Raw genomic sequence first — 22,140 nt, forward strand, 5'->3', positions numbered from 1 at the left:
TTCTCAGAAACAGCTATGTAGACCAGGACTCTTCAGCATGGCAAAGTAACATAAGGAGAGAGAAAGTGTTGCTGGTACGTATAAAACACGAAGGCACAAAACAATTAGTGAGCAATCAAATAACACTAGGAGATGACAAGTTCAAAGAAAATAGAATCAAATATTTCTTTGCATACTGGGAATTAATCCATGGAAGTCTGTGAATCTTGAGCATTTATCAGCATTTTTAAAGCAATCAGAAAAATTCATGGAAGAAAAGTCCATCAAGGGCTATTTATCCCAAAGCCACCACCTCTGGATGAAGAAGGATGCTGATCTGGGGAGTTTCAAGTTTCTTTCTTTGAATGTTGTGAGAATTTATGGAAAGTGGATAATTCCCAGCATATCTGAAAATAGGTACACAGTTAGGAGGCAATACTAAAAGTGTTAAATTTTTTTATTTATTTGTCTCTTGCATTCTCTAGAGTGTGCTAACAAACCATATTCACCAAAGCCATTTTCTTTAAGCTAGCAGGTGAAGTATAGGGTACCATCTGATTTCCCAAAGGACTGAGAGGCAGTGCGTGTGCTTCTCAACTGGCTGAGCAAAAAGGCTGTTGGTACGGGATCAACTTTACTGCATTGGCCAGCCCTTCCAAATTGTGCCAAGCAATGTGCCATAGCTGGTAGATTAACCCTGCTTCTCAGTTCCTCACAGGAGAAACAGTTAGTCATTCTACTTTTGTTTCACAAAAACAATGGAAGGAAATTGCATCTGTGCCATTTACTGGACACATTTATTACTGGTTTCTTTTCTGAGGAAGGAAAGCATGAGGCAGAGAATTTTGCAAGTGGGAAGAGAAATATTGCTGTAAAAAGGAGGAGGACAGGAAAAACCATACTGCTTTGAGGGGTTTAGGTAGGACGGTTGGTTGAGGGACAATTATCATAGGATGGGGAATATGTTGCCACATGATACTAATTTTGACTTTTTAAAGTTTTGTTACTTTGTTGAATTACATAGCACTAATAGAAATAATTTCTAACTGTTGAAAAATTAAAAACTTTCAGAGAAAGCAAGCAGATTCAACATAGAATTTAAATAATTTTACTGGGGAGTAGAAGATCCCTTCTTTACTTTTTTTTTTCTGTCTCTCTATATTTTTTTAATTTCCTTCAGTTAAATTTATTAGAGGAGTAATAACTTTCTCGCAAACATTTCAATGAACTAGGTGGCCTTTTATGTCATCAGTTATTCTTTCTCATCAATAATTTATGAGACCTAAGTCTTGTTTCAAATGATGTTCATAGAAAATGAGTTTTAGGCTAATAGTACTTTTAAATTTTTTCATGAAACAAGGTTAGTTGATTAAATTATATTTCAGCAGTGAAATTATATATAAGTAAGATCATCCTGTCAACCAATAGATAATATGACTTAGATAACCACTGACTCCATGAATAGTAGGTTTTGGCAGCAAGTAACAGAATGCATTTTTCCTGCAATGAGTTTGCAGACATGTAATTATTACAATGAATATGTTCATAGAAAAGCTTTAAGGAAAGTTTGAGTAGAAAAAAATGGTGAATGGCATACTCTGTTCAAAAGCAATTAATTAATTTTAAATAAGAATATTAACTTAGAATAGTTCAGCTTCTCGGTTGAATCTGTCGCTTACTTTGTCACACTGTTCTTCTTTTTGCAAATAAGCATTATATATTCACATCTAAAAAATGACAATGGAAAAATATTGTAAAAGTAGAAATTATTATTATACTTGCTATCTAGTATTACTTGTGTCAGCCAGAATAATTAGATGCTTTTGACAACATACAGTGTTGAATCAAATATATCAATAAAGACTATAAAGACTTTAAACTTGAAGAATGCAAGTCAATCATTCTTCATAGTGGATCAGACAACAGTGATTTGCTAGAAAAGCAGAGCTCTACATTTTGTCCTTGTCTCTAAAAGTACTTAGCCCTTTTGAAGTCAAGAGTCAAATTTTCTCCATGAAGCTAGGTGCTCTAAGAAAATCTTATGTAAAACTTACATACAGGAAAAAGAAATGTTCATACTGTCACAACGAATACTAATTTGCAGTGTTGATCATACAAGGAGTAGGGTCTGTGCTTAAAATGATTAATTTGTCAAAATGACATAATGAAACCTATCCTCCCTTTTTTAAGTTAGGTAGTGCTGGATTTTCCTTATTCTTTGAAAATGTCGTGTGAAACAAAATGCTTTGAAAAAGTATAGTAATATTAATGTAAAAATTTGAGGCTCAGAGAACATTAAGAAAATTAATTGAGCAAATGTGATTATCTGGAAAATGCAGTATAATTATCCCATAGAGAAAACATAAACTCTCTGTAAATATACATCTATAAATATATATATGCATATAAAGTATATTGAAAACAAAGATGTATTATCATTATCAATTGTAAAGATATCACAAGAACACTTAAGGAACAGGAATGATAAAAGAATCTAAAGTTTCATATAAAGAGCAAAACAACAGTAGCTGAAAAATCTGGTGGCTGGGCCAAGGTAGTGTACTTCAGACACTAGGTATATGAATTTGTACCAACATATTATGTAAAATCTTCCTTTGCAAATATACTTTGAATGGATCTTTTCTATAGAAAACCCATGGCAAATTCCAACACATGAAAATTATTGCTAAATATTTGCACTTACTTAAATATAGGTTCATGATTGGGATGGTTAACTATTTGTTCAGTTGTTTGGTAGAAGGAACGTAGGATGGAGGAGCTGGAACCCTTTAGGCTGAACTGCCTCACTGAGACAGGATTGCCTACAGAATCATTTTCTATGTTATGAAGGAAGCTAACAACAACTCCTGCATTTCTGTTGCTTAATATTTTTCATTATGATAAATGCTTTTGCCCTTCTGCTTGAAGCAGACCTCTGTTATTTGGAAAAGGAGTGTCTTATAGACAACATTTTTTTTTCCTTGTAATATAAAACACATTCTATTCTCTGGCAAAATATAATATTATGAGAATTACCATTTCTTTATCACCACTTACATTTCCTTGACAAGTGTAGCAGACATTGCAGGAATCCTAGCACACTGAGGCCCAGCTCACATCACTGTCACAATATTGTTAACTGGTTGTACCAGAAGTTATCAATGCAGTAGTAGTATGGTGAGCATAAGGAGAATAATTATGGAATTGACTTCAATTACATAATTGTATACTGCTTTTCCCCACAACTCTTAGCTGCCTTCTGTGCACAGAGGAAACATAAAAGAAGACAAAACTTTATAACATAAAGAAGTATATCCTTATCCCATGGACTAAAAGGACAGAAGGGTAGTGTGTTATTATGAACACACTCATAGCACAGAGTTAACACCTCCCTAAAAATAATTATAACTTGAATTACAGAAGACATTTTAAAGAAAAAAAATACACAATTAATTCTTGCTGGTCGGGGAGAAGCTCCTTGGTGCCTGGCATAAAGCAAAAGCCCCTTCATTTATGATTTGTACTTACCATTAGTGCATGGTACACATGGTGCTTTGTTAAAAACAACGTGAATCACTGTCTTCTAGACCTAGACAATGGTCTTTGTGCACGAACATTAACAACTGTAGTTGTGGTGGTGCTTCAGAGGGGAATAGTCATCTGGGACAGTTCCTAAGGCACATTGTCTCTTGTTTCTTTGTGCATTTTTCCTTTCCAAAGGACAGCAGGGCCCCTTTGAACTTCTTTATTTGGGTGGTCGATAATTAAAGTCAGTCCAAAGGCACACAGTAAAAACACATTGCCAACATTGTTGCTACATGATTCTTGCAGAAAGAAGAGTCAAAACACATGTTCAGCCTGATATATTTGTGTAAATTTATGAAGGAACAGGACGTTCAATTTTCTAGAAAATGTATCTCTCTCGAACACAGACAAGACTGGTTCAATTCCCAGATGTTACACTTGATTGTGCAGAGAATTATTTGGTCCCCTGGGTATCAATTTCTTCATCTATAAAAAAGGGAAATTATGTTTATTGCCTTCCTATTTTTCTGAATATTCTGATTGAAAACTGTTATTCTTAAATTGTACAAGAAAACACAATAGCTAGACAGAAACTAAACAGGCTGATCTCTGAACCAGTTGACTTTGGGGTCGCATATGGGTGTAGCACTTTTGGAAGTGACTGCCTAATTAGTGTGCCTCCTCCAACATCTTTTTCTCAAGAACAGAAAAGAAGTCAAAACTCATGCTTGCAGTGAAAGTAAAACATACTTATTTCAGCTACTTTCTTGCCTCTGATATGAGATGTCTGTTACGATATGTTGGATTTATACATACTTTTAATTTTTCTTCAGTCACGAATATTGTGTTCATCCAGGAGAAAGAAGTGAGCTAATATTAATTTTGCAACATACAATCCCTGTTACTGAAGAATGAAAGAGAGTAAAAATGTTGGATTGGTGAGACATAGCATATACTCATACAGGACTGATATTGGACCCTGAAACATGTTTCTTTCTTTAAACATTGGATTTAGCCATCAGCCTCATGAGAGAGTATGAGAAACAAAAATATTTATCTGGATAATTCTTTAGGAAAGCAGCTAAAATAACTATTAGTAGGACCTTATTAGCCTTTTCTGGTAACATTTTAAATTCTTCTGTCATATTCTGCTTAAATATGAAATCTGCTAGAATTAGATATTTAAAACATCTAAAAGGATCTAGATCCAAGATTTATTTTCTTTTTTTTCCCTTTCACTCTCCTCCAACTTGATTTTCTCTCTGGTACCAACTAAATGTATACCTGAAACTGTGTTTGTATAGGCCTTTAACCCCAAAGCATCTGCAAAGCACTGATGAGTCAGAAAACCACAGCAAATATTTCTGCAAAAGTCTACTGACCTTTGCTAGACAATGATATTTCCAGGTTACCTGTCTGATCAGAAGAGTTCAAGAAATCTTGAAGGTTGATGCTTTGCTAGTCCACGTAAGTTTAAGAACTGTTGGACCATGAGGGCCACTCATGGAGACAATCACTGTTAGGATGATGTGATTTGAAATAATATGTACCTAAATGAAGTAGAAGTTGGAGTGATCCTAAGGTGTTCAAAAAAACAGACACAGAAGTCAGTGTAAGTTCTTGATGTAGAGAAAATGGCTAAGTAAATGCAGGAAATGAATAAAATAAGGCTTAGTTTCATTTTTTCAAGTTAATTAGGTTGAAGCATACTTCTTGCTAGAAAAGCACAGATAAAAAGATTTTTCTCCGTTAGTATAGACAAATTCTAACACTTTTCCATAGGCTAGGAGTCCACCTCTCAAAACTGTTATTTTTCTTGAAGGACATATAGCATATTGTGACAAAACTGTTTCAGGTCTTAGCATAGGCATGTTTGAATGATTCCAGATAACTAGGGTTGCTGAAATGTGTTCCAAATTAGTTGGAGAAGGTTTGTATCTCAAATTTATTTTCTGTTGTACCTAAGTGCAAATATTTTTTTCAGTTGTTTCTTATCTTTACATAAATATAATAAAAGCCATTTTTACTTGTTACAAGAGGCTGCCTAATCCTCTCTCAACTTTCCTAGTGTTGTGCATAAAAGCCAACTGAACAGTGAGTGCTCCTGGCACTTCTAATTATAGGCTAATTTGAATGTCATTGAAGGGAAAGGGAATGTCCAAATAGTGAATGACAAAACAGAACAAGAAAGGTAGACAACTGACCTTGATTACAACCTAGAGTTGTCACTAAACATTACACAAATCCTTAGGAACTGTTGTTTCATAAATTATTTGTGACACTTATAATAAATATTGAATTAGGTCTCCTATGGTGTACTTAGAGTAAAATGAAAGTGTCTTTAAAGTAACAAGATAAAATGGTACTTATTATCACCCTAATGAACCCTCATGTAGCTTTAATATGATACCTTACCTCTTTAAAGAATTTGCATAGGCTCATGTACTTATGCAGACTTCTGTTCACTTCACTAGGGTTTTGCTTGCTCTTTGGGACTGCCTTGTAAACTTTGAGCCTTTATGAGTTTCTTTTGAGTCTTATGAATCCTCAGATGTTTATAGCTTCACTCATGCTATTAATTTAATAATTTTTTTTTGTTCAATACCTGCTAGAAAATCAGTCAAAATCAGTGAAGTGCTTTATATGTAGCTCCAGAAATAATTTCATACTTAACATATTGCTACAATGTTGGCCTGAATTCCTAGACAACATGTGTTTTTTCAGCTGTTGTTCCACCTGCTAGAAGAAATTGACAATGGAAACTTGATATATATGGTAAGATGTATACTCAGATTCTAAGAATATAGTTGTTTCCTTGGGAACAAGAGATTTTTTTTTCCTCCCTGGTCATAGCTCTAAACTTCTTCCTTCTACAGTCCTGACCTGAAAGGTTCCTCTTTAGGTTTTCCCAGAATCCCTGATATGTTGGAGACTGCCCACACAGTTAAACACTGCTCCCTAATAAAGTAAAATTAAAAATTAAGAAAAGTTTTAAACTGTCAGTTTACCAGTAGTAGTCCACTAACAGTAGAAGTAAGACATAAACCAAAAAAAGAAGTCCTGCTCACCCTTAGGTGGAGGTTGTTGTGGAAGGCAATATATGGCAGGATTTCAGTGTAATAAAGATCTGAGCTATTACTTCTAAAACTAGAGAATTCTAATCAGTTTGTTCAATACAGAGATAGCTTCATCTGAGTTTTAAAAGTAACATTATTACAGGGGCAGTCAAACACTCCTAAAATAATTGCTTATCTTCCTAAATTAACTGCTTTACTTCCCATATTAAGAAGTAGATGCCTCTGAAGATATCAGTTACCCAAAGTGGTTACACAGGTATCTCCTTTCCTTCACAAACCGTCTCAAAAGAACATGCTAAATATCATACTTTGTTTACAGAATCTCAACATTTTGGAATTGCATGTTATCCTCTTTCACAGCTCATTTAAAATCTCATGACTGTTGCTTTTGTGTGTGTCTAGATACAGTCTTTCAGAATGCCCTATAGACTCAGTTAGAGATTAATTGGTATGTGCACTGAAATTGCTTAATGCTGAGGTGTGCCCAGAACTCAAGTCTTCTGTTTCCAAGATAAATGCCCTAATCACAAGGCTGTTATGCAAAGATTAGGCATGACAAGCGGTAGTGTTAGGGTGACTGACTGCAGTATAACTGGCTACAAGGTAATTCTCTGTCTTTTGAGATCAGGCTGCCAACCTTTCCTGGACACTTGTGGCTTGAGGAACTATCAAGTCTCTTACAAACTACTTCATAAGTCTAGACACTATCAGTGTTAGGCTGTGTGGGAAAGTAGTAACTCTAGACGACTATTTGGGATGCATGTGGTTTTAAGAATTATTTAAACCTGAAAGGAGGGTATCCCATATAAAATGTGTAACATTGCACAATGGCGATCTTAGCCAAGTGACTTCTTCATTTTGCCAGGTGACATTTTCAAGCCCTGTACAATAGTTTTTGCATGGATGACAGTTTTGGATAGGGTCAGTTTTTCCACAGGATCAGCATTTAATAGAACAGTTTCCCATAACTTTATACACTATTGACATTTTCTGTCATCCCACACAATAAATGTATCACATATTCAGAGTGTTACTCAGCAATTCACTTCTTAATTAGACACAGAAAGGTAATTACTATAAATCTCACTGTGATTAGTTTCCCGTCTCCTCTAGTGAGCGAAAACTTCATCTTTTAAGGAGATTCTTCAAGGAAAATCCCTAGTCCCATGGTAAATGTGTGGTTTGGACACCAAATAATACCTGCCTCTACAGGTCCACAGTCAGTTTGATCAGGAGAAACAAGACAAGTTCTCTTCTTCTACGTCTTTGCTATGTTCTGTTCATCTGACTAATAATAGGCTTCTAAATGCATGCATAAGGACTGTACAAAAGGACTGAACAAGTCTTGTTAAAAACCTCTTTTTGGAGAATATATTTCATAGAATTGTCGTAGATGGACAATTCTGATAAATTATTAAAACTCCAATTTCTAATCTGTTCTTCATTGTGATTATTCAATTCCACTGGAGTTTGTGACCTTATATTCTTTTGAAGTTCTTTTAATCTTTGGTACAGATCACCTCTGTTAGAAGGCTCTAGATTGGGCAAAGTTTCCCACGTCTCTTACCTGTTTTGTGGGAAAACCTTTGGCTTAAGTCAACCTTTCATCTCTTTGAAATCTTTCACCATGAGAGAATAAGAGTTTCACAAAATAGCTCTGTAAAATGAATATTTTGTAGCTGCTGGTCCAACAAAGATATAAGTGATTGTATCCAGCTTTAAGTCCTTTATGGGAAACTTCTAGCTATTGTCATAGGCTTTGTTCCTGTAACACCTATAAAGTAATCAGATTTTGTGTTGCACTTCATTTTTTAATAAGTTTGTTTTTGTCAGACTATGAAATTTCTAGTGTCCTTCCAAACCTTCTCCCATCATATTTCAATGACAACACAAACTCAGAGTTTCTCCATTGGAGCCTGTGCCAAAAACATGGGCTTGCTCTTACTACCAAAATTTTGAGTGCAAAAGCCTATTCGGGCACTTTTGGTTTTACTTATTCTCATTTAAAAAAAAAAAAAAGAAAAACAACAACAACAAAAACCAAACAAACCAAATGTCAGAATCCTGTTTTCTTGGTCACAAAAATCAGACAGTGGAGACTTCCACTGTATAGTAACTTTACATCTCTTTCAGCCAGCATCTTGAACCTAGACCATTATTCAGTCTTCTCCCATATACTACTGTTATCTGCTTTCTTAAGTTTCCTTGAGGTTGTCTCTCATCTCCACCTTTCTTCACTAAATGCTTTCTTTCTAAAACAAAGGATGACACAGCCTCCTTGTTCACCCTTACTTCCAAAGACTGGGAGGGATTTGTCATTATGAGACTGTAATTTCTTTCTTTCTGAATTCAGTGGAAGTCAGTTTTCAAGACTGTAGCAGTAGACCTAACTGTAAAGTTCCCTTTAATTATGAGTGCCCCCCTCCAGCACACTCTTTCTGCACATTGCACAGATGACATGTGAGGATGTAAATGTAAAGAAAAAAACAAAATATGGTGGTTCATACAGTTGCCAGGAATATGGCATGAGTTGGGTTGTTTGTTTTACTAACTGCTGTACATTGGAAAGTGATTGGGCTGCAGACACAGCAGGTGTGGTGTTGGCCAGTGGCAAATTTTGGACGCCAGCTGAATCATTAAAGCAAATCAGACATACTGAACAGATATTTTCCATGTAATCAAACAGGCAGAAATATTCAGGTATTGCATTATTCACTGCTGACTTGAACTGTTTGAGCATAATTGAAATGATTTATTTTTCTACTGCTGTTCTGCAGCTGCCAGGTCTCAAAGATATGTTTTAAGTAGTTTGACAGGAAGGATTGTTTGACAGGCTGGACTGTATTATTTTGAATTTTAACTCTGAAGAGATGGAAGTGCACTGGGCTAGAAATAGCTAGCAGGTTCTTCAGCAAATGAGTAGCACTACAAATCTCCCCTACATCTTCACACAAAATCAGAACATGTTCCCATTGTGTCAGTTTAAAAAGTTATGAGTGATCCAGAAAAAGAATGAAAAGAGTCCTCTCTTGAGTAAGTGAAATAAGTAAACAGCAGAATGTCAGATTAGTTGCCACTTATGTAAATTTTGATATTTATAAGCTAGGCTAGACCTTATTGAAACAAAGAGACTTTGACCTCTATTCATCATTGAACAGACACAAATTTACTGCTGGATTTCAGACACTGGCAGAAGGGCAAAAACTCCTCTCCTGAAGGATGGACAAGCTGTATTCAGCAGCTGAAGGCCAGAGCTGCTTCCAACCTTATCAGCCCTCTGTACCCACTGGGGTGTGGGAAGCAGATGCTTCTCGTCATCTGAAGGCCCACACCATGAACCCCACCTCACCAGAGTGGGCAGAGGAGCAATTGCAACACCGTGTCCCATGGGACCTTCTTTTTCTTTTGCATTTGAGATCACCATAAATTGCTGAAGAATGAAGAATAAACCAAACCTGCTAAATACTGTAAATGCTGTGGGGCAGTGGAGCTTCCACCATGTACTGCTGAAGAGTGTTGGGGAATGTGTGTATTAGGAGAAGGAAATACAGGTGTGAAAGTTTCAAAGAAGTAGAGAAAATAATTTGTAAAGTGTAGATTTTGTCTTGAAAAGACAAGGCTGTAAGTAGTAAAAAGGTTTTAATCCTCTTCTGCTTAAGAAAAGCAGTTGTACAAAATCACTGTTGAAGCTATGGTCCCATCAATAAATTTCTTTTTGGAGCTCACGTAATCTACAAAACTCCCACATTTTGTTGGACCAAATGGGATAATTGAGAACTATGGATCATTACAAATACTTTCTTATATATGATGTTTAAAGGCTCTAGTCTTTAAACAAAAATAATCATTCTGTTATTACTTGTGTATAGGGGTTTTATATGTTCTTTTTTAAATATCTGCCTGAAAATATATGTGTGTCAGAACTGTGTGAAACAGTGATAGTGCTCTTGAGTCTCTTATTTGTCTGTTTTGTTCTGGTCTCCTCACTTGTAATTAAGAAAGGGGAAAAAACAGAATTTTTCTACTTAAAATATACTCTCAATACAGTCAGACCCTTCAAAAATATAATGGTTTTATCTGTGATGTTTCAATCTATAAAGGTATGAGAATGCATGTTCAGGGTATTATTAAAACACCAAAACAGAAGAGAATAAAAGATATGAGTATCAACAGTTCTCATAAAATTGAGATTTTTATTATACATATTCTCCACTTCCTCAGGCTGGGAGAAGAGAGATAACTTCAGCTGAGCCAAAGCTAGAGTAAAATGTTAGCACCACCAAAATGAAGGAAATTTAGGAGGGTATGCCCTCCCCTTTGTCCTTGCATAGTGGCTCAATTAGAAACCTGACAACTAGATTTCTTTTAACTGAAAGAACTCAGATTGATATTTGAAAATCCAAGCAGCGGTCCAGTTGTTTTGCTTCCCAACCAAAATAATGATACAAAAATTGGCACATGGCTCAAATTTTGTTAATGATTCATGAGAAGAAGTAAAATATTCTATGTGCTTGTCCAGTTACACTAACTCCTCACTAATGGCAACAAGGGAGAGAGGGGTTAAAAACAGAACAGAAAACATCTCCGCCTTTCTATTTTCTTAGTAAACTAACTGAAAAAAGACCCATGAAATGAAGATACAGCAGAAAACTTTTTCTCAGAGTTTTTTAAACCTTGCATTTTTTTTTCTTTCTGTGTAAATTATTGGCAATATTTAAGTAATTCTCAAGAGAAAGAGCCAGATATGTCTTTTGACTCATATCACCTTCATATCAGTATGAAGGAATACTCAAAGTTCACAATTCTTGGAAATGCAAAATTAAGATTCAGGCCCAGTTTCCAGTAATTTGCACAGAACTCCTCTTTTCATTTTAAAAGCTTATTTTCCTCTGAATGGTTCCTTTTCCACCTTAGGATATTGTCTTTGAATACAATGAATGTTCCTTTTTTAATAAAAAGTTTTCAGATGGATTGTCTGTGATCTTTCTCACACGCTATTTCAGGTGTAACAGAGATACTAGCTTCCCACAGAAAACCTGCCTATAGTACTTTCCAGTTTTACATTGTTCATTTTGTATTTTCCTAGCTAATGTAGTTGTTCTGCACAATATATTTCTAAGATCTGGTAAACAGGCTTGGTTTTTCTTTGTTGGCTTATTTGTCTGCATTCAAGTAATGTAACACATTGTTCACATACTTAGCAGTTATTCCATTCTTACATATCTACAGGGACTGAGTAGTGTTTAGAGCCCTGGCTGAATAAAGAAACCACTTGGTACATAGACAAAACAGTCTTTGTTAATTCTCCTGTCATTTAAATCTTTCTTAAACATATTCTTTTATTTGACATGTTTCTTTTAATATGTTTATATTCAAAGAACAGCTATCGACTCTGAAAGACCCTGTACTGCTTATTTGATTTTCATGCTTTTTGTTGGAAGTGTTTTAAGAAGAGCATTAAATACACTGTGCACAGAGATCCTCTCTTTGTGTTGTAATTGTTGCATCTGCTATGAGATGAATAGCACTCAGGTTGCCTTCACTGATCTCCCCAAGACCTCCAGCTCTCTATTTAGGTCTCACGTCTTATTTCCCTGGCCTAGAAAACTTCCCTGGCCTAGAAATCAGTTCTCCTACTAAGATCTCATTCAGTATCTTTTTTTTTTTCTCTTTTTTTTTTCTGTCACTGCCAGTTACATGTCAGCTAGATGTGGGATGGGAAACAGACTGTCCTTCAGACATCTAGATAAAGCGGTTCCTCAGAACATCTTCGTTAAAGAATACTTGCATAAATAACCATAGAAGCATATCACTGCAGAAAATTACTAAAATAGCAAAGGTGAAAATGCACATACCTAGGAAAATGGAACAGTTAAAGCAATAAATCTATTGGCACTTTTCATGAGGAGTAGGGATCGAGCGATATGTCACCACTACCCTAAAAAGAGCAAATTTGGCAATTCAATTAGAATGTAGAAGAACTTTACCTGTAATTGCCCAGTACATTAGTAAATATTCAATTTGTAATACTTTAACCTAGAAGCAAGAAAATTCACCTGGTATCTAAGCTAAGAAATCTTACAGTTTTGATTTTAATTTAAGGTGGATATAGGCAGTTTATTTTTAGTTTTTGGCATTGAGGACTGCAATAGTTCTTGGCTATTTCTACCATAAAGGCGTTTTTCTGTGATTCCAAAAGTATTCCTAAACCATTTTTCCAACAGAATCAATGTTTCTCATCTAGCCCCATATTCTGTCATACAGTGGTAAAATAGAGATACACATAAACTGGTAGAAAAAAATCCTAATGCCTTATTTTTCTCAAACAGCCAGTTGAAGAGTTAGAAAAAAAATCTATTTGTAGTGAGCAGAAGATTAGCCTTCTGACTGATGCTAATACTTATTTTTACAGCTGTCTTTGTCTTCTGACTTTTCCCCTACATTTGATTGCTGTGGTGTGACAGCAATGATTCTTTTGGTTCAAATAGCTTTGTCATACCCTTTGACAATACTTAACAGAGATCTAGGTATCCAAATAAGGACCTATTTTTTAAAGAAGGAGGTGACCATGTGGAAATATGTATATACAATCTCAAACAAGCTCCAGTATGCCACTGGGCCACTGTGGATCAAAAACTATTTTTAGGTTTAAATCTGTGTGAAATTGCCCATGCAACAATAATCTGCACAAAACAGAGTTGGTTTTTTTAAAAAAAGAGAAAATAGATTTCAAACGGTGTTTGTGTAACATACATAGAGATTTCTATTTCTTCTCCCTAAACTCACTAAGGTGTTGTTATTTTCGTTCACAGAGGAAAATAGATGTCAATACCTTTGAAAGCAATTGCCCACTGCTCATGGCTATATCTCTGTCTCCCACTCTCCCCACAATTCCCATTTCTCTCTTTTAGATAGATATTTCCTCTCCTGCCCTGACAACATGACCTTAAATACTTATTTAATATTCTTTGTAGATTTCTCCAATTTTTTCTGAATACAGTTTATCTCTTAGGCCTTTCACAGACCACTTTATCTGATTCTTTAAGTTTGGTATACTCATAACTCCATTAAATTACTTATTTTGCATATTAAGGATATAAAATCTGACTCTGAGTTATAGCATCATAGGCTATATTTTACTAATTTCAGCTGAGACAGAATTTTAATTATGCTAACATCCATTTCTACATAGAGAGGGGATAGTATATTTATATATGCATTTGAACAAAACAAGGTATTCCGACCATTCTGTTCTTCAGCTGGAATACAATGCTTAGCTTTCTCACCAAATTGTTTGAACTTAAGGGTTATGGTTTCCATGGAAACATGTGACAGTCGGTTTGAGCATCAAATATTTTCCTTGTTGTAGAAGTTAGCTCAGTAAAATGTACAGTGGCCTTGGATAAATTGAAAATCCAGTCTGCTGAAGCACATATTTTAATGGGAAAGATTGCTTATTTTTCCCCAGTAAACATCTTTGCAATAACATTGCCTTTAGAGTAAAGGAGAAAGTTTTAAGTAATTGTGTAGTCTGTGCTACAGACTACTATCTGTAGTCACAAAAATAAAAACAAAACCCATAATTTTCAGTGGCTATCTTACGTTAGATGTGTGATCATTAACATGATCTACTATGAATTTCTGTCAAAAAAGAAGGGGAAGGTAATTTAACCATTTTAGTCATAATGCATTATTATAACTTCAGAAGTATCTGAAAGAATAGGTCATAGCACTTCTCTGTAATTCATCAAATATTTAATGCGTTCTGAGCTCCAATCCAAAGTTCGTGTCTCCCATAAAGTTGGAGAGGCACATTCTCCCCAGCAAAAACAAGACTTTGTTTCATCCAAGTTCTCTTTCTCTCTCCTGCAAACTACATCTACAGCTCAGTTAACAAAAGGGGTAAGGCAACCTACAACAGCATAGCACACTGGATATGGCACTGCATTCCTCCCAGATAAAATTCCCACTGAAGTCAAGAAGTAATTCCTTAGTCCCTAGAAGCCCATATTGCCACCTAATGACATGCAAACCCCCAGAAAATGCAGCCAACTCAAACCTATTTCTACTTTATCAGGGAGTGCTGTATCTCCAACAGCAGGTCTAAATGACAAAGCATGATGCAAGACAGCGAGTACTGTGTCACTTATAGGTTCTCGTTAGGAAACATTAGAGGAAACAGTAAATCAGTTTTTAAGTTAATGTTTTACACAAGTACAAAATTATATTGACTGATAGAGTGCAAGAAAATGCCCTGAATATTTTAGCTAACTAGTCCAGTGTCCTCAGCAGCTGCCAGTTACCTTGTCTAGCTAAACAGTCAAGATTTAAAAGTAGAATATTTGCAAATTCTTATTTTCTCAGGGGGGAACTCAAAACTTTGTGGTTGTATAGGTTTCTATGTTTATATGTATATACATAAACTAAGTATTGTGTAATCAGTTTTAATGCCAGTTGTATTCACAGCACTCTCTTCAAAATTTTTCCACAAACTGAAATTAAAAAAATTTGGGAAATAGTAACATTTTAAAATGTTGCTATTTAAATTGTTTTTGAAAGGCCTTACTTTCTTAAGCTTCTTATCAATACGGTCAAATCATTCCACAATCTTTACAGCTACATAGTCATGTTACTGTGTTTGTAGAAAAATTCATGATTTGGAAATACTGCCTGTTCAATATCTAATAATGAGGTGGGAGAATGAGAAAACTGTGAGCTCTTACTAAAACATTTTTTAAGGTGAAATAAATATTTCAAATACATATATTCAGAGTATCCAAGAAAGCAGAAGAAATGCCTGCGAAGAAATCTCAGGAGTTTTATTCAATGTTCAAAGCTGTGAAGCAGCTTATACTGCAGTAAAAGGCAACAGTGTTCTAGTCAGGTATACCCCACTAAGTTCAACTTATTTTTTGAGGATTAATAGGACTTTAAAAATTGAATGTGTGCTTTGGTATAAAGTGAATTTACCAAAAGGCAAAGAGTTAGTTCTAGGACCTCTCTGATATTAATATATATCCTGCTGGGTCTGATCAGCGGAATCCTGAATAGATATCATCTATTAGTTGTATAAGGGAGACTCATTCCAGCTACATTAGCCCAAGATGACCTAAATGGGGGAAACTATTAATTTCATTCTCGTATACCTCAGAGCCAGGCCTTTGTTTTAAATCTAAAATGTCTGTTTCCACTGAAGTCTACAATTCCATTAGAACAAGAAAATAAATCTGAAAGTGGTCTTAAGATGGCTACAGATTCCATAAATAGTTAAGAGATTTGGTGCCTTTTTTTTTTTTTTTTTTTTAAACTTGTGTGTGTGAACAGGGGCTGCCACTGCTTAAAGCACTGATAGTACTGAAGATTAGAATGAAATGCAGGGAAAGGCAGTTAATTATGCAATCTGGTACAAGCTGCCGAAGTGGAGTTAGAAGCATACCTCTAAAAGGAGAAATAATATATTTGACATAGAATACCTTGATAAAGTCTGATTTACATTTGAAAGCCAGCTGAGTACTGCCAGAAGGATTATTTTTTACAAAAGAGAATAAACAAGAATGACATCAGAAGTATTAGAATTTTAAGCCATGCAGAAAGAGTCATATCAGAGGAGGAATTACTTTTAACATAATTATTTTAATTTCTTCCTGTGCCTACTGCAGCCGCTGACTTGATATTGTTGTGCAGCTATTTTTACTTTTTGACTCAGATTATGTTGTACTACCAGTCTGTCCATGAGTAAAAAAACAATCTTACTTTCGCTGTGAGGGGGAGAGGTTATTTTCTGGAACTCATATTTTTATTAATGAGTGACTTACCCTCATAGGTTGATGATATATGTTTCCTTTCCCCACAGGACAGCAAGGGGTTCTCTTGGCATGTACATTGTACATTCAGTCATCCTCACCCCGCTTCGTTCATCTCATCCAGTCAATAGCTCAGTTGACCAATTCTGTTTGCTGATTTCTTTGACAAGTTTAGTCAAAGGCATCTAGTTTTGTTCATTTTTTCTAATATGTGCACACACCGCTGAGTGAAGCCTTTCACAGCTTTATTATGCAACTACCACACTGCTCCTTTTTTTTAGGAAATGGGATTATATAGCTTTTGGTACCAAATGCAGGTACGAGTTCTATTAATTGTCACAGCGTGGATATATCAAGTCAGAATCCTTAAAACAGAGAAATGAATCTGTGTGGTGGATTACATAGTCCTGGTAAATTAAGTATACTGACACTTGTAATAGCATTAGGATTGAATTATAAAGGCAAAGAGTAGCAAATTCCAGATATTTGTAGGACAACTAACTGGATCTTTCTCAATGGTGAGAACAGTTGTGGAAGTGATAATCATGATAATAATGATAATAATTCGTATTTCTTCTATTTATTGGCAGGTTATGTTGTGATGTGGTGTGTTGTGCTATAACACTCAAAGGGTAATAGGCAGGCAGGGTACAAGCAGAGAGGGGGACGACACTCATGGCTCAAGGGACTGGAAGAGCAGAGATTGAGAGAACTAAGAAGAGCAGGTAGAAGCCATGATACAAAAGGAGCAAAAGGAAAAAAGATAACTTCTTTTAGGTACTGCATAATGTTTGGTGCAACCCAGAAACCCACTGAGAGTTGCTGGCTTGAAGGTAAACTCAAGGAAAGAATCCAGCCTGAAAGACTGCTAGAGAGAGGAGACATTGCTTCCATACCTCTGACTTCTATTCTACCTTACCAGACACTCTGAGTTTTCTCTGTCTAAATTAATTCTTTTTGAAGATAAAGTTCCAATAAAACACAGCTTTGAAAATTAAAAAAACTTTGGTATTTTGGTATGTCCTGTTTTAAGGTAAAGGTGCAAGCTGTTTTATCTTAGATCTCTAACCAACTCAAGGTCCTGTCTCAACACATCACTAGCATGATCAGTATCTATCCAAGAAAAGTGTGTATGCAGAGATGAAGTGATTAATAGATTTTGACAGATTATGTGCTGAAAATCAGAATTTATAATCTTGTAGCTGGTGAATACCTCTTCTGGTGGCTGTTTAGGCAGAAAAGTCCCAATACTCTCCTGCTTGCCAGAGTGACAATCCCAGTTCAAGCCGAGCTCCTGACACAAAAGGCTGGGATCTTCCGGCCAGTGACAGAAAAAGTTAATGCTGTTATTTTTGCTTAGGATGTCCTATTTCAAATGCCTTTTCTGCTGCTTCTCAGGAGATATCCCCAGTTTGATGAACTAGAAGATTATTCTGCAGCAAGTGTATCTAAACTCTTTTAAATTACTTTTTCTCTATATACATTCAGAGAATTTAGATTTTCATTTCAGGAGGTGCAAAAATATCAACAAAGTCACAAGCACGTGAGGAGGAGTGTTGTAAAGCTTTGAACTCCTACATAAGTCTAGTTCTACTTTTATTAAAATTCCTTAAAACTAAAAAGATTATTTGGGGTTGAATGAAATGTTGCAATTAAATGTTTCAATTCGCTGAATCCTAAATAATCTCTTTTTGTCAGTCATTCAGCAACCAAATAGGTAAAAAAGCACATATCAACAAGGTCCTAGGTGATATTTTGATGCTACAGGGATTACACCTTGTATGAGTGCCTTCTTCAGGGTTTTTTTTTTCTTTCATTATGACTGAAATATACCAGTAAGTGATGCATCACGTTTTGAGGAAAACTTTTCATGTTGATCCTCCTACACTCTAACCTCAACAACTAGTCACTTTATAAAACACTGTCATCCTGTTTATTTTTGTCTTTAATTATGCATATGCTAGCATGTTACAAATATGTTGCTATTTATGAGTTATTCTTATATCTGTTTAGTTCATAAATCAGTTGCCTTCCAGAAACTCCCTTCATATAAGTATTTCTGCAAAATCCCAACTCAAAATGATGCTATTCTGTTTCATAATAGAAAGACTTTTAGGGATAAAATACTGCTTTCTTATTCTTCTTTCTCTCCCACCCCCCAATAATCTGCTTTAGACTCATTACATTAGCTTATATTCTAATATTTCAGGTTTTATTGATTTTTTCCCCACTGTGTGCACACAATATATTACTGAAAGGAAGAGAGGAAGGGAAAATTGTATCTTTGTCCAATCTAATTTTTAAAACATATTTTCATATACCTTTTTTCCCAGTATGTTGATTATTTTTTCTAGATTAAATTTCATTCTGGTTTTGATGTACTTTTAGCCTTTCTGAATTTCTTTGCATCTACTATCCAGCAATCAATGTCTTTCCCATATTAGAGAAACATTGGTGTATAGTTGTCATCATTATGGCTATTATATGAATATGTTTTACATGCTAAAGGTCCTAATCAGGAAAGAAATGCTGAGTATAGCTCTTTTTGATTGATTTACCCCATCTTAAAATATCACAGAAAAGAGCACTACACCAGATCATTAAAACTCCTTAACTGAAAGATGACAACAAGCAATAATAAACAGGGAATCCTCACATCGTAGAGAAATCTCCTTTATAATCCAGTTTGATCCAGCTGGAAAAAACACGAAATGGTGATGAAAAGCTGCAGAAAATCATAAGCCGTTGTAGTTTGGTTAATAAATGATAGGTCAGTTCAGAAATTATTCTGAACTGATCATTAAAACAAATTTGTGTTAATAATGTGTGCTTTAAGAGCAAAGTTTTCTTTCAACAAAGTTGAAAGGTCATACATGGTAAAAAAAATCCCTAACTACACTTTTAAGATGGTAAACCATACGGTACTGTGAATGTACAGATTCTGAAAAGCACTTAGGGATGATGGTAAACACTGAAAGGGAGTTCCTTGTTGGACTTCTCTAGTTAAGAAATTTAGTTATCTAGTTTCTTGCATCAGAAAAGGAAAACTAACAGGAGCAGAAGGTTTGTCTTTCTTTTAGATATAATATAACTAATAACACTGATACTGACATGATGTCTAGACCTGTCATTCATATTTGAAAAAGGATGTTGGCAAACTAGAAGAGTTTCAGAGAACAACACAAATATAATCAGAGGTTTGGAAGCATGTCTAATTCTGAGAATATAAAGCAGATCAATAGAATTTACCCAGTAACAGAAAGAGTAGGAGTTGTTCACATACATGCACCGATGGAGAAAAGACTTCTGGTTTTAGCTGATACCTTACTCTTGTGGAGAATAGCATCATATTATTGAGAAGACGGAAGATGTACCTGCAATTTATATCCCATGTATATGTCAAAAGGTTGGAAGCTCTCCCATCACTCTTATTTATGAAATATGTAGAAATTTTGCAAGCATTTAACAGAAATGGAAAAGCAAGAGACATAGAGGAATATCTGAGAAAAAATATCTGAGAGAAAATATCTAAGAAAAATTGGATGTACTGCTTAACTGATACCAATTCACCCAAGACGAGCTACTGTTTAAATGGCAAATATGATCATAGTATGCTCCAGTGGGCAAAATCATTCCTAGGAGAGTTTTAATGCCCTTACACAAGGTAAGAGTGAGACTGTCTAGATCTAATTGCACTTGAAAGACAAATTCAAAGTATTCTAAGTACAGAGAAAAGAATTTAGTGTGATGATCAGATAGATAGTGGGGTACCAAAAGACTGACTTGCTGAACATGCAACTGATAGAAGATATGTTCTGCAGATATATCACAGAGTAAATACAGTTTACTAAATTAAGGAACATTTCACATTTTCCAAAATATTAATTGTCATAAAATAATAGGTATTTTGCATGATGATGTGAAGAGCAACTTCTATATGAATTCCTTTCAGACTGAAGTTGAAGCAAGTGGCCACTAATTCAATATTTGGATGAATTTAAATCCAAAATATAACCTAAACTGTGTTATTCATTCCTAAAAAAAACCAACTTGAACATCTAAGAGAGAGTCTAACTGATATTAAGTCAAATTGTAAAGGAGATGTTTAATGATAATTAAGAAAGAGGCCTTTTTTTAAAAAAGATGCGATTTTGCTGAAACTTCCTTATTAAAAAATCTTAAAGCAAAATTACTAGAGAAAAGTCTGGAGAAAAGACTTGACTTCTTAAATATGCAGCCTTTATGTAATATCCCTGGGACAGTTAATGCAAGCGTCTCTGTGGTAGTTCTTTGGGATCTTCAAATATCAGGGTACTGTTAAGAAGACAGCTATATTGTAGTTTTCTGTATCTGGACTCTTGTTCAGGTTGCTATTAAAAACCTGTGTCCCTGTTTTCTGTCTATACCAAATAATGCTGCCGTTGCTACTTTTACATGATTTCATTACATACAAGTCTCCTTGGTCTTCACTTCCCAGTACATATCTCTGCTCTTTATTGGGTTGCTTTGTTCTAATATGAAAAGGCTAGGAAATATAAGACTTTTTCATCAGATCACATGGACTGAAATCCACTATTTCCCTGGCTATACACTCAGGGTAGGATTGAATGGGACAATCACCTGTAACACGTGGTGTAATTAAATCAGTTTCAGTGACACAAGAATGAAATGCCCATTCCTGAAGTAGTCCTGGGTAAGTTAAGTTATTTACAGTAGCAGTTCAACTTACAGGACTACATTCAACTTCATAATCTATGTTCCTAGATGTGAACTGAGAGTTCTAAGAATGAATTTCAGATTTCTTCTATTGATATAAGTAAAGGATATTCAGAGGTCTGTTGCTTTTAGAATATTATGTTTTACAGAGTGATGAATAAATACGAACAAATGCAAAGAGGATGGAAATATTTTGCCTGGCTTTATAAATTAGGTAAACAAGGTAACAGCCTTGAAGAGCACAGCTTCTCTGATCTTTCTCAGTCTGTGCTCCCTGTATTCTTATTAAACAATCACTGGGAGACAGATGGAGTCTGAAAGACAGCTCATCTTCTGTGAGTATGAATATTTGTGCACAACTTTTTTTTTTTTTACCTGAAGAATGTATACTAAACAAAAAGCATATTTTTTAACCAGCTTATGTTGATCAACATACGTACATCTTCACTCTCAAGGAAGCTGAGTTATAAACACTGCTACTACCCTTTCTGAATCTACTAACGAAAAAGGCAAACTAAGCGAGTAGAGTCAATAACGTTTGACTTAACCTTCCCAAATAGTTTCAGTCATTCCATATCTAAAGCTAACAATGTAATAAGATTTTCTTAATTCTTTACAAGTTCTGAACAGTTCTTTGAGAAATCAGACAAAATATAAGCTTGTTTACCTAGAAAACTTCACATGCAGTAAAACTATTAATTTGGAAAAGAGCCTTAATTTAATTATTTCATTTTTAATTAAAACTGGTTTGTGCAGATTTTCTTCCCATGACTTAATAAGCAAGCCATAGGAAGTAGGAGTGGCATTGTTAACAATCTATGTTTCTGTATTTCTGTGTTTTAAAGGTACAATTATTGGAAGAAACTGTTGTGAAGGGCAGGGAAAAGGTATGTAACGGTAACAATTTTGTCTCTTCTGTTTTCTTCTATTAATTTCTTTTCTTCTACATGGCTCTGCAATATATTAGACAGGATGTAAGGGCAAGTAGTCAGAATCTGGAAATGCCATAGTTAAAGTTGTTTTTATAACTCTAATTAGGC

Source organism: Ciconia boyciana, chromosome 2 (genome assembly GCF_034638445.1).
Source record: "Ciconia boyciana chromosome 2, ASM3463844v1, whole genome shotgun sequence".
Lineage (NCBI taxonomy): Eukaryota > Metazoa > Chordata > Aves > Ciconiiformes > Ciconiidae > Ciconia > Ciconia boyciana.